Genomic DNA, 14,080 nt, shown 5'->3' with positions numbered 1-14,080 from the left:
TGTCGTCCGAAGTAAAAAGGGCTACGTAGCTGCTACATATACTTTTCATCTAATCTATATATGCCCCCCTGATTTTCAGGTGGGGTGGGCCTAATCCTCTCCTTTAATCCAATCAAATAGTCCCACATCACATCAGTTCATAACTTTACGTAAACCATTACGTGGATGTAGCATTGCTCAAATAAGAAACCTCCCTCGCCATCCACGCGGCAAAATCACTTCCTTTTTACTAATCTTGATTCTATAATTTTTTAGATCAATATAATTGAGATTTGTATAGATAGCACACAGGAGCAAAACCAAGTGGTACGGTTAAGGACATCCACAATGTGTAGCCAAATGTGGAAATAGCTTTTGGCATCATGGGAACCATTGTGGACGATGTTGCCAAAGCCAAAAAGATGGAACCGAAACTCCCTAATTGATTGATTGAAGGAATAGAAAAATGCAACATCTCTCCTCTTTCTCCCATGCTTGGACACATGTAGTACAGTATAGAGCACAAAGTCTACTCCCCTGTCCCTTCTATCACAAATCACAAAGCAGTGAGACGTCAAATCACAAAAGCACAGACGAAGCAACCATCATTTCACTCTTCACTAACTCCACTTCTCCATCGTCTTCTTCAAGAAACCATCTCATCGCACTAGTACTCCTAGTAGTACTAGTAAAGGACTTCCTGGATGCAAATAAGGCAGTTGTCTCGGCTTGCAGGCGACACTTGCGAACGACTTACCGTGGTCTCCCTCAATGGTGTTCTCCGTCGAACGCACTTCGCCAAACCACAAAAAAAAAGATATCGTCGACGGCACCGCAATGGGGAAGGAAGTCAAATATAGTTACTACCTCCATTTTTTTGTACACAAGGCCAGTATATCAAAATTACAAATTGCAAAGCGCCACTAACACTAACCAAGGCAAAATTGATGGGATTAGCAACCAAGGACATTAATATCCCCTGCATGCATGCGAAAATGAGAAGGTTGATTTGCATGGCGCTGCATTAATCAAGCGATGAGGAGTGAGATGGTTAGCTCTTTGGTCTTTAGAGAAAAAAAATACGCATTAACTGACACGTGAAACAAGGATTTGTATCGATTAAATCCCGCGAAGGAAAACCCCGTCTTTCTTTTTTAACACTAGTAAATGTGCCCGTGCGTTGCTACGGGTCGCTGCTAGACCATCGATGACGCCTTGAGCTACTGTACTGGGTTGGAAGAATTGTGGTCGGATAGGGAGGAGTGCTCAGTGTCTCGCAGGCTTGATAAGATATAGTACCTCTTTAAGGGGCGGAGTTCAAGTGAACCAAACAAAATTTGTTAGTATATTCCTTATCAAATCACAGTAGCTAAGACTAATGAAATAATTGAACCCATTGTTTAGCAGAGCTGAAACCATTGATACGAGCTACTACAAATGCACCAAAACTGTCCGGTATGCAAGCATGTCGAGAGGGAGCTTACCAGAAGCCGATGAGATGGTTATCTCAGTGTCGAGCATGTAAATAGCGGGAATATGAGACATGCAGCCACCTATCTTACAATTTACAGCTAGCAGAGCAGACTATGATATCCTACAGCTTAGAAAAGGCTCACGTACTATCTTTTTTGAAGAAGTACCTCTTCAAAATCGAGTAGTCGCCTATATACTGAATTATTTTTTATGCTTTCAGAGCCGGTGACTTGCTAAATCCCCCCTATTGTCTAATTTGTAGGCACAATTGCCTATTGACATGATAAAGACAGAGCGACTTTGCTTCAGTTAATAAATGCCTCTACTTCTAGCAAAAGTGCCCGTGCATTGCAACGGGGAAAAATCAGCTCCCCCTAGTTGAATGGCTATCTACCCTGTTCAAACATTTCGCGAAGCATCACCGTGTTATCGACATGAAATAAAAAGTGCATGCCAGTGCTTAGAAATGACATGTTCATTGTCATTATAAAAAATGGTTAATTTAAATATCAATCCTGTTGAAGGCAAATTAAGGAGTTAATTACAATTTAGATTCAGATACAATAGACAGATACGTAAGATGCATCACTATTATGTGGATAAATAAGTTCAACGAATACATGTTAGAATTGCAACACGATGATGTTGTTCATACCAAATAGTATCCCATCGCTACTCATGTGTCTATGAGTTATGGATCATACAGGAAGATACAATATCTTGGTAGTTCGTGCAATGCATAAAGGTAAGTTCAGGTATGAATCTTTCTTGGTGATTGTATCCCCATCAAGTCAAGTTGGTCCTTCCTGCAGCTAGCTGCAACAAGCGTTGCTCTATTACAGGTACACATATAGTAGAAGGATTTCGATTCTCTACTTTATTGTCTAAACCCAACAAGGAATAATAAAAATAATATTTGACCAAAGCTGTTGCAACTTCTCTAGCAAATTTCGATGAAGATTATCTAAAACCAAGAAGGAATAATGAAAATAATATTTGATCAAGGCTGTTGCAACTCCTCTAGCAAATTTCCGCTAAGCTCTGCTAAGCATAACATGCAATCTTACTATATGTATTATCACAGCCAACCACTAATGCACATCTTCAGCCAAATAACTACAGAGGAGTAGAGTGGAATCATACAATACCTATGACCGGGACAACAATCTTTTTTGCTGGAACTATTTTTTATGGGACCGGCCAAAACTTTTGCTGCGGCCTGGCGGGAGCGAGCCATTGTTTTTGCTGGAAATGACGAGTTTTTTGGCCGTAAACACTTTGTTGGAAGAAAATATAAATAGCATTAACTAACAGCAAGGCTATTGGATCTTGACACCAAAATAGTCAATTAAATAAGTAGAAGTTGAGAGGAACTACTGCTATTTAAAAATAGAGGCATATTCTGTTGATCAAATCAGTAGGGTTTTTTAACTGAAAAGGCCTTTCCGTTAAGCAAAAAACCTTAGATAAATCATTATTCATGCACCTTGCCAATTAGCACAAATAGAGATGCAAATTATCCCAGAGAGTTAGAAGACCCAAAAAAATTAACCCGCACATGGTGCACTCATACATAAGAGAAGACCCAAGCAGAGCGATCAAGCCATGCAATTCAAGTTATTAAAATACTAATTAGTTATTGTATCTCGACGGATAGTCTTATGTAAAAACAATTAAACGATATGGAGTAGTTTTTAAGGAGTATATACATACTATTTTTTCAAATGGGATATATACAACTATTCTCAGAGTATATACCTATGATACTGGCAATAACGATCAGTGTATACTCATTGTCACAAAGGAGTGTATGGTGTGTTTTCTTTTCAAATGATAGTATACTATTTTTCGCAAAGGGGTATAGAAGAGAGGGCCTTTCTGTATGGTGTGTTTCAGTATCGATCAACAGTATATGTTTCTTTCTGTCTTGTCGTACATATACTTCACTGCCGAGGAGAAAGTATACACCAAAAAAATTAAGTACTGAACCAAGGGAAACCTGTGAGGAGAAGCATGCATGCATCCGGTGAGAAAAAGTAAAAGTGATAAAAAGTAGTATATACTTGAACAAAATTAGTATATACTATATTATCTGAAAAAGTAAGAAGAATGAATTTCAAATCCTCGTGGCAATTTAAATGATAGACAAAAGTAGTCTTTGATGACAGATGCAAATTGATGACACTGCAGTATGTACCTCAGGTCAGACAAAGTTCCAGCGAACAGTCGAGTACGAGAAGTGTACAGCCACGCGAGGTCGGAAACATGAGGCGCAACGATAAGCCAAAAAACTTCATATTATCCAACCTTGCATTAGAATCCAAAAGGGTTCAGTGATGTGAGCCTCTCTCTCTGCTCTCTCTGTTCCTCTCATATTTCTCCTTTTTTCTCACCAAAATACAACACAAGAGAACATATGATATACATCCATCCGTCGTGATAATGACAATGCTCTATTTCTAATTGACACATTATTATGAGTCCAAACTAAATAAGGTCTCGTCAATTCTGGGATTAAGAAATTGGAAGCACCTTATATATCTGTTCTATATTGCAAAAACAACACTGCTTCATTTGACAGGACTACAACACTCAGCCGTAGAGAGAAAAGGTTGCCAAACCTGAGAATTAAACCGCAGCCTCCATGGATGAAAGTGGAATTGGACAGTCAGCTTAAGTGCTGGGGCAGCCGGGTGGTACTGTCCGTAGCTCGTTCCCTTAGCTCAAACATACTGGCTTTTGTGTCGTCGATGTCGCGTTGTAACTCAGCACTTGCACCTGCCGGTCAGAAAAATATTCGCTAATATCAAGAACTCAATCAACAAAGACTGGTTGAACCAACAATTGAGTCAGTGGTGAAGTAGATTACCAAAAGAACAAATAAGAGAACATGTATAGCATTTCCGGAGCATGTGTTTAACGCTACAAACCTGGGTTTTTTTAAAGATTGTTCATGGCCTCCCCTGCTAACCGATAAACATCTAATGAACGGTCAAAATGGGTGTGGATGGCCCTGGGTACATGAGGTGTGTAAGACCTAAAAAACAACAATACAAAGTATATTGTAAATTCCGTCAGAACTTGATTTCACCATAAAAAAAACTCACAGCTATGTTCATTTCAGAAGAAAAAAAATTAAGAACATTCAAATGTCCAGTTAAATTTTGGGAAGATGACAGTTGCTGGCACCGGATCAACCAGCAGGAGGCACGCGAGGACATGGTCATACTGGTCGCCGAGGCACAGGACGGCGGCCAGGATCTCCTCTTGCATGATACACTCATCTTCCTGTTGCTTCAATAGTTCAGTATGGTGCTGAAGACAACTTCTCCTCTTTCTCTCCATTCTCTAGGCTAATATAATCAATTAGAATGTACAGAACATGAGTAGCATCTGAACGAAGACCTTCACATTAGTGCTGGATGGAACACCAAAGGAACGAAAAAAAAGAAAAACACCTCGTGTCTGTTGGGTCAATTGACCGAACAGTTGGCGTGCAGCCGTGCAGATGGCCGCTGGATCTAGAGAAGGCGATGGACGTCGAGGCTGGAAGTTGCAATGGCATGGAGGGCAGATGTTGTATATGTCCCGCAGCACCGGCCAGAGGTCGGGGAGAGGCCGAAAGTCGGAGAAGAGGGTTTTCCATGCCGGAAATCAGAGAGGAGAGCGGGCAGTGCCCGGCATTGGGAAGGAAATAGGAGGTCGAGCTGGTGGAGCGGGGTTGGGCCTGGTCAGGGAGGAGCGACTCCAAAGGGCTGCCTTGCCATCACGGCCTCCGCTCCGCGCGGCCGCGCATGGCGGCGGCGGCGCCGTACCCATAGGCGAGGAGAGCTTGTGCTCGTGCCTGAGTGTGTGTGTGTTTCTCTGCTTTGCACTTAAAGTAACGTGGACGCCTCGCTCTCCTCCGGCTCAGCTTGCCACCCTCCTCCCGTCGCTGGCCGGCGAGATCAGCAGGTCGGACGGACTCGGCGAGCAGGGTCGGGGCATAGAGCACGGCGGTCGCAACCAGAGCATCCACGTCCGTGTCGCCGTAAGCCGAGGCCGGATTCGACGCGTTGATTCTGATGCTGCCGCGCCTCCCGCGCGTCCTCCTCCTCCTCCCGGCCGTTGCCCGCGGCGGCGAGGAGAGTGCTGAGCAGCTCGTCGTGGTGGGCGGCGCGGCGGCCGGTGGCCATGGCTGATCCTGTAGAAGAAGGGGACAGGCAATCCTTGTGTGAGGGAGAGAAACAGAGGGGAAGGAAACGGAGAAGAGGGCCAACCATAAGAGGGGGCGCGAGACGTGGAGGTCCGGCTATGGTCGACGGCGGCGCGGCGGCCGGTGGCGAGGCCGAGCGCGAAGGCAGCGCGGCGGTTAGGGGCTCTGGATCGGGAGCTCCCCTCCCGATCTGGAGCTCGGGGGCGCTGCGCGGGGGGAGGAGAGCCCGTGCGTCAGCCCACGAACGAAACGTTTATTGACCGCATACCACTTAAATTAGTACCGCGGGTTAAACGTTTAAGATTTTAGCAATCCAATCACCGACCAGCATATGTCTAGTTCATTCACTCCCGTGTCCAGCCCGCTCGGGTGCCCATTGCATCTGTCTACAACGATTCCACGAGCCCTCTCGCGGGGCCGACGAGTGTCGTCTGACCCTAGACGAACCGATGTCTGTCCCTGCGATATCTTCTTAGCGTCCCTCATCCTCGTCTCTCCCCCATTGCTCTTCCCACACTCTCGATTCCTTCTCCCTATCCAGCGGGGAACTACCACCATGAGCAGCACTCCCAGTCCCCCTCTCAACGGTAGCCACTACTTTACTTCAAGGCCTCCCCCGTAGGCTCTCGATTCAACTTTTTTCCAAATCCGATGAACTTTTTTTTCGAATCTGATGAACTTTTTCAAATCCGATGAACTTTTTTCAAATCCGATGAACTTTTTCATTTTTTATGTGTTCAAAATTGATGAACTTTCGGAAATTCATGAACTGTTTTTCAGATTCGTAAATTTCAGATTCATGTGTTTTCAGTTTTGTGAACGAAAGGATGAACACCAAAAAAAACAACGAACAAAGGAAACATGAGCGAGCGATCGAAGCGAAGAAAGGAAGAGAGCGTGCTACCTGGGCCGACCCATGTGAGGCTGCGTGCGAGCGCCCGCTAAGCGGACGGGCGCATAAGGCACCGGAGAGGAGGTCTCGTCTCCTTCGTAGGTTAAACTACTCCCTTCGAGCGATGAGCTTTTGGGCTGATGTTATATTTCCAAGCCGGCCCACTTATCCACGTAAGGCAAGGCGGAGGCAGCCTGCACTGGGCTCAATGAAGCCGACCCACATAAGGAGAGACAAAAAATTACTATTATGCATAATATAGTCCCACCTCGCCTCCTTACATTAAATCCTCCCAATTTATATACACTTTTAAGTTTTCTTGTTGTCAAGCAGCTGTCACATGAATTAATGAGCGAAGGGTGTGAGAACTAAGCAGCACTCATGGGGGACCATTCAAATCTGAGAGAAGAACAAAGGAAGGAAACCCAAATCTCTAATTAAGGAAGGCAAGCTCTCATGGGACCGTTCAAATCTGACAGAATAATAAAGGAAGGAAAGCCAAAAAAGGAATGAAAAGGATGAAATTGATCAAAGCCAAAGGAGGAAAAAAAATCTCTAATTGTTGAAGGAATCCTGAGCACGGGACATATGCAACCTTGGGAACACAAAATAATCAGACGGGCGCCGCGCCGGCGATGGAAAACCTTGGAAACACAAAATAATCAGACGGGCGCCCCGCCGGCGAGGGACGACCTGAGACGGTCCATGGCAGCATGGTCGGCGTCGGTCACAGAGGAGGACGGGCGCCGACTGCTGCGCCCCGCCGGCGAGGAACGGCTCGGGACGGGCGACGGCGACCAGTGACCTGGAAGGCGGCGGCGATGCGACAACGTCCGTGGTGCTGTGGCGGCATCGGCTCCCTGCTTTTTTGCTCTTGCTCATGGTGAAGGAAGAGAGGAAGAAGGTGGTGGCCTCGATCCCCAATTTTGGAAATGTTCGTTAAAGTTGAAAAATTGTTCATGAAATCCAGTAACCTTTTTAGAAAAAGAATAAAAAGACAGAAGAAAAGAGGTAAGAAAATGAAATTGACCGCACAATGGCACGTGGCGTGGTGGTTATGGCGTGGCACACTTAACCGCTAGATCGCGGGTTCGAATCCTCGTCCTCGCACTTGATTTTTTGCATCAGTTTAGAAAAAAAAGGAATGTGGGCTGGCCCGCATGGGGAGATGTGCGTCCTGTACGATTAACGCTGTATTCGGCACTGAGTGCGCCAAATAGGATCCAGCCCTACAAAGCATAGACTGGATCAATTGTCGGACGGACATACATCACCCAAAAAAGCAAAAAGGTCAGAGAATAATACCACCTCGGATGTAGGTAAAAAGAAGAGTAAAGTCTGTTTTAAACCTTAAACTCCTAGAGCTGGTCGGAATCGGACCTCAACCTTTTAATCCCTGAAATCGATACCCTCACCTATCTGATCCCGGTCAAAATCAACCCTACACCGATCCTAGACCTGTTTGTCGCACTGGAAAACTGCAATCCCGGGCAGGATTACAGGTTCACTGCAAGCCATATCCATCTTCTTCCCCTCGGCTATCGCGCCGAGCTCGCCGAGCGATGCTGCAACAGCCAGCACTGCGATCCATGGCAAACTCCACGGCATGCTCCGACACCCGCCGAGATGCCGAAGCCGAGTCAGAGGCCGTGCTCTCGGGCGTACTCGCGCGTCCATTGAACGGCAGCTAGCTGAGTTCCGCCGGTACAGATCGATCAAGCTAGCCGGCGTGTAAGTCATTACATACGTTAGCTAGCTCATGGAAAATCCATCCACATGTCCACCGGCTTCAAAGTCAGCTTACGTGAATACGCTAGAATACCAAAATCGTGCGAGTCAGCTTTGCACAATAGTGTTCGCCGCAGAGTACTCGGCGACGACTCGGCGTCTTGAGGCTGTGCGTAATTGCCCATGGTGGCATGCGCTGACACGGTCATCGTCCTACGGCGGAACCAGCTCCGAGCTTTGTTCCTCACAATCAAGATGCAGTTGGCGCACGTGCATGTACAAGTGCACAAGGTCCCTCGTGAGCTCTCCCCTGGTGAGATGGAACCGCACCCTCATCTTGTCGTGCTCCGCCGGCATGCCGCCGCCGGGAGCATGCCAGACACGTCTCAAGGAAGAACCCGAGCACCTTGGTCACCAGGTTCATGGCGCGCCGCAGCACGTAGTCGCCAACTGATGTGATTACCGAGGACTCGAGCACGAAGTCGAGCAGGCCCGTACAGCGATGTACGCGCTCGTCGTGCACCTCTCTGGTTAATTCGGCAACGTCGAGGCGCCATTGGCGGCCGGCAGTGGCGCAGTTGAGGAGGAAGTGGGTGAGGCAGAGGCTGGACCAGCGCTGATTTCAGATGCAGCGGAGGGGATTGAGGATGTATACGACATGTGGAGCATGGACGTCAGCGATACTAGACTTTGATCCTGGGCGGGATTGATATTTTCCTGATGCGCCAAACAAATTCAAGGTTGATATTAACTGGGATAAAAAAGGTGAGGGTGCCGATTTCAGGGATTTAGACGTCAGGGTTCAGTTCGGACAAGCTCTACGAGTTCAAGGTTTAAAATAGATTTTACCCTAAAAAAAACTTAAAGCGTAAATTCACGGTAAGAAACGTATTGTGACGGTGAATCCATGGCGTAAATTCACGATAAGAAACGTATTGTGACGGTGAATCCACGGAGTCAATCTGTGCTTTATTATTAGGGATAGATTATAGGGAGAGACTAGTATTGTGACGGTGAATCCACGGAGTCAATCCGTGTTTTATTATTAGGGATAGATTATAGGAAGAGACTAGTACTCCTAGTACGTACGTACTTATCTTGTTTGGGTTTAGGCCTTGCATTGCCAAACTTCGCCACACATTTTTGCCAAGCTTACCTAAAGTTTTCAAAATGAGAAGGAGGTACACTTGCGCATGGTTGTCGCGGTCGCACCGCACCCTCACACGGTCGCTCCTGCACGCCGCGGTCGCACCGCACCCTCACACAATCGCTCATGCACGCCGCAAACCCAACCAAGGGAACGCACCCTCATTGCCACGTGCTGTCGCATGTGAACAAACCAAACTCAGCCATCCTATCGCTGACACATAATTTTTGTTTATAGAGTATGTTTATCCAACCGCATGTTGGGGAGTATCCGTACGGCCCGTGCGGTGGTCTGATGGGGAAGAAGAAGAGGTGAGGAAGAAGGAAAGAAGGGTTAGGAGACGTAGGATATTCATCCAACCGCCTGAAATGATAGACGGACCCAAGTCAGGCGACTTGCATAACAAATATATGTTTTACACAGCAAAAGATCCATAAAAACAACAACATAAAGAAAAACTATCACTGCTCGCGGAAAGAGACGGCCTCGTCGTCTTTGGCTGCCGGCGCGAACCAGCCGTCGCTGCCGACGTGTGTATCCGCACCGTGGTTGTCCACGGCCTCCAGCTACTCGTTCAAGCGGAGCGTGCGGGCGCTCTGCACGGACGAGAGCACAGCCCGGTTCAAGTCGAGGACATCCGGTTCCGCCTGCAGGAGGGCCTCGATGGCAGTGGCATCCGCGCGCTCCGCGTCGAGTCGAGCCTCCGCCGCCCGGTTCAAGTCTAGGACGTCCGGTTCCGCCTGCAGGAGGGCGTCGTTGAGAGCGGCATCCGAGCGCTCTGCGTCGAGTCGAGCCTTTGCCGCCCGGTTCAAGTCCAGGATGTCCGGTTCCGCCTGCAGGAGGGCCTCGATGGCAGCGGCATCCGCGCGCTCCTCCTCAAGTTGAGCCTCCGCCACCCGGTTCACATGCACGACATCCGGTTCGGCCTGCAGGAGAGCCTCGATGGCAGCGGCATGCGCCCGCTCCGCGTCGAGTTGAGCCTCTGCCTCCCAGTCCTCCTTTAGTATTGCCATGTTGAACCGCTGGTCCGCCTGCACCATGGGGGACTCGGACGCCGGCACGAAGTCGACGTCCATCGTCTCATACCCATCGGGGGCCTTCTGCGCCGCGACCTCCGCCATGAACATTGGATCGGCTTCCTCCTCCTCGTAGCTTGGCTCCAGAGAACTTGGGGATTGGCCCGCCGCAAAGCGAGCTTGGGAACGGAGGTCTGTGGCGCTGACAGCCGCCGCGATTTCTGCGCGGCGCTCCAGCGTCAACATCTTGTAGTAAGGGATCTTGCGGCGCACCATGGCTTTCCAGCGAACTAGGGGACGCTTGATGCGGGCTAGGGGATCGAAAGATGGGGGAATGGGCTGGAGATTTGGTGTGGTTTTAGGGCAGTGGCCGGCATAGGCCGAGCAGCGAAGATTCTGGTGTGAATAGTGGTTCCGGTGACAACCGGTCAATCGGTTTTGACTGTACATCGCTCTTGTCGCGTTCACGTTGCAGCCCGGCACGCTGGACCCTCCACGTCGCTCATCGAATGGAACGCGCTTCGTCTTGTGTTTTCGCTCACTTGTGGGACCGTAGTTGAGAGCAAACCGACGTCCCTCCCCCTCCCCCGCCTGCGTCATTTATTATACCACCACTCCCTTCGTTTTATGCGGAGTAAATAAAAACAGAGGGAGTATACTACGGATGAGGATCCCTTAACGTGGCCAAACCCATTGAGTAACTGATATGATGGGCCTAGCAAGCATGGGGTCCGCCAGTAAGTGACCGAAAGGGAGGGTAAGGCAGGGATACCTACGTCAGAGGATCCACTTCCACTATACTACTTTGACCAAATGTTAGAGTAATAATATATGACATGCAACTTACACAAATGTTAGAGTAATAATATATGACATGCAACTTACACAAAGCATACAGGGTCTAATGCATTTTTCGAGGCTAACTTTGACCAAATGTTAGAGTAATAATATATGACATGCAACTTACACAAAGCATACGGTCAAATTAGTATGTGAAAGGAGTTTCCAATGATATAATTTTCACATTATACATCTCATGTACTATTAATCTTGTCAATAGTCAAATTGGAAACCATCTCGAGTACAAATCTAGGAGTACGTACGAATCTAACAATATTGATTGGGCGTTGTTGAATGTTGATACCTTTTTGATCAAAGTAGAGATACTTTGACTACACATAAAACTTATATGTAAACTAGAAAGGATAGGAGGGAGTATATTGTACGTTCAAAAACGAAACGAACATTGAATACCCTTTATATATGATTTGCAGATGCTATGATCACCGGGTCAAAATTTTGAATCCGCCTTAGGTATCACGTGCCCCCACTCGTCCCCTCTCGATTTCATCACGGGGTCCGGAGATCTATTGAAAGAGGACTAGGGTGGGTACATGCGAATGATACTCGGCGGAATGTTCAAATGAGGCATGCAGGAGGATGGACTCGACTGGAGGGCGACATGATCGATGGAGAAGAGGGTTGGAGAGGAATGAGAAATAAGCAAACGCCACATGATTATACTTGAACGGCTCAAATAAACAATAAGTTGTCTCGCTTGGCCTACATAGTGAAAGGCCTAATGCGCAACGCGGAGCACTGACGCTCGAATATGGCCGGGAAAACAGGGAAACCGACATGTGGGGCACACCCGTCGGGACGACGTAGCGCAGACTAGTCCAATGGAGGAGCTGTCCCACGACCTCCTCGCCACCGACAACCGTTCATGTGGGTCGTTGGGGCCAACAACGGGGCGCAGCTCCAGCACCACCTCTGGACACGGCGACCACGGTGAGCGACACACTCATATCATAGCTAGACACGGTCGGTTTCAGTGTGCCGAGGGTGGCGTTAGTGTTGTGGCACGACCAATGGTATGTTTGGTTTGTGCCCAAGGTTGCCCCGTCAAAGCATTGGGTAGCCAAAATTTTGGTTGAGGTATTGGTTGCCCATGATTTGGACAACATTGGCAAGAAAAATGAACTAGAGTTGGCTAGAGTTCATTGGCATGCCAAAGAAATGGCAACCATCCAAACAAAGATAGATCTTTGGGTCATGACCAAAATTTTGGTTGAGGTATTGGTTGCCCATGATTTGGCCGACATTGGCAAGAAAAATGAATTTGAGTTGGCTAAAGTTCATTGGCATGCCAAGAAAATGGTAACCATCCAAACAAAGACCAATCTTTGGGTCATGACCAAAATTTTGGTAAGGTGCACTTTGGCCACAATCCAAACACACCCCAACACCCGACTCGTCGAGGATGCACGGGGCACCGCGACGCGTCCGCGGAGTGGTGTAGTGCGGCCAACTGCATCCTCTGGACCTGAGACCATGCCGGGTCGTCTTGCTTTTTCAATGACATGCGGGGATCGCATGTGAGCAAAGGGCATCTCCAATGTTGCCACGACCGCAGCTGACTACCCTGGCACACCAAAACCCTCGTCCCTCGCGCCGTCGCGCGGTGCGCTCCCAGCCGGCGCCAGCTGCCCGCATTCATGCCGTCCGTTCGTATGTCGTCGTTAAGAGGCTCGGTGCCCGAGGAACCAACTCCGGCAACTTAATGACGCACCCGGACGCTTGGCCTCACCGGAATGCGCTACTTAAAGCGGCAACGCCCAGCTAACCTCCACACCATAGCGCATCGTCCTCCTACCTGGCACCACATCCGCCATGACCGCAAGTGCGAACGCTCTGCGGGAGAGCTTGTCTTCGGGGATGAAGCTCGAGGTCGCCGCCCTCGCTCAAGTCGCCTCTCGCGACGCAATAGCGGCGTAGCCGGACGCGGACGCGACCGCACAAGCGGTGGCCACGCTGGCGGCCGACGACGGGAGCACCGTCAGCCACGCGTCCTACTTGCCGCCGTCCAATGTCCGGCACAGCGAAGGTCGGGGACTCCTCCGAGGATGAGTAGGGCATGGGAGGCGGTAGGCCATGGTGTGCCAACTGGCCGGTCCGTATCCCGTGTTCTACTCTTCCTCGCCGGAGACCGCACCTTCACTTCACGGGTCTTGAACCCCGCACCCGTACATAGAGATCGCAGATGGAGGACGTCGGTCGCCGCCGTAGAATAGGTTTAGGGTCGGGTTTCTTTTATTTTTCTATCCTATAAAAGTTCGAAATGTAATGAAAATCTGCCGTGTTTGCATTAATCTCGGTCGGTGTATATGAACTTTCACAATCTCTCCCTAATAATAAAGCACGGATTGAGTCTCCGGGTTCACCGTCATTCTTTTTTTTCCACTTCTTCCCTACGTGGTCTCTTTTGCCGGTTCCTACGAGGTGGTACTATTTTCTTCACGTCTCCTCTCCTCGATCGGATTTTAAAAGAATTGTACGTCCGGGTACCGGCAGCCACGCCAGCCCATCTAACTAGCCGCAAAAACATGGGCCTTCCTTATGGGCTGCGTGCAAGCTTTCTTATCTTCGGTATTAGAGAAAGAAAAGAAAAACTACTACAATGCAGAATCGAGCCTGGGATCTGTCTAATTCTTTCGGCCAGGACAACCAACTGATATAAACATATTACGTGAAGAATAGTCCCACCTCGCAATTTTGAACACATCCAAACCAGTTAATACACCAGCTGCCGCAGTAATTAACAAACAGCCCTGAAAAAAGGGTAGCTAATTATTGTGGCTAAATATATG

At 48.4% G+C, this 14,080-nt stretch overlaps 1 long non-coding RNA gene across 13 annotated transcripts; it reads right to left on the bottom strand.

Annotated features, from left to right (window-relative positions):
• Positions 1-306: 306 nt before the first annotated feature.
• Positions 307-5,924, bottom strand: LOC125510057 (uncharacterized). 13 transcript variants are annotated; one of them, XR_015602468.1, is made up of 6 exons: positions 5,712-5,921; positions 4,911-5,635; positions 4,383-4,805; positions 3,650-4,230; positions 2,601-2,697; positions 315-2,268 (listed from the first exon to the last, which is right to left on the bottom strand). It is a non-coding gene; the product is annotated as an uncharacterized LOC125510057 (long non-coding RNA). The 13 variants fall into 13 exon arrangements; XR_007284466.2 differs by lacking the exon at positions 2,601-2,697 and having other exon boundaries at positions 317-2,268; positions 3,650-3,759; positions 4,074-4,230; positions 5,712-5,920; XR_007284463.2 differs by lacking the exon at positions 315-2,268 and having other exon boundaries at positions 2,434-3,451; positions 3,650-3,759; positions 4,074-4,230; positions 5,712-5,920.
• Positions 5,925-14,080: the final 8,156 nt, after the last annotated feature.

Source organism: Triticum urartu, chromosome 5A (genome assembly GCF_056163025.1).
Source record: "Triticum urartu cultivar PI428250 chromosome 5A, HENAU_Tu73, whole genome shotgun sequence".
Taxonomy (NCBI): Eukaryota; Viridiplantae; Streptophyta; class Magnoliopsida; order Poales; family Poaceae; genus Triticum; species Triticum urartu.
Note: the sequence above shows the minus strand (reverse complement) of the source record. Positions and strands in the feature narration are given on the sequence as shown.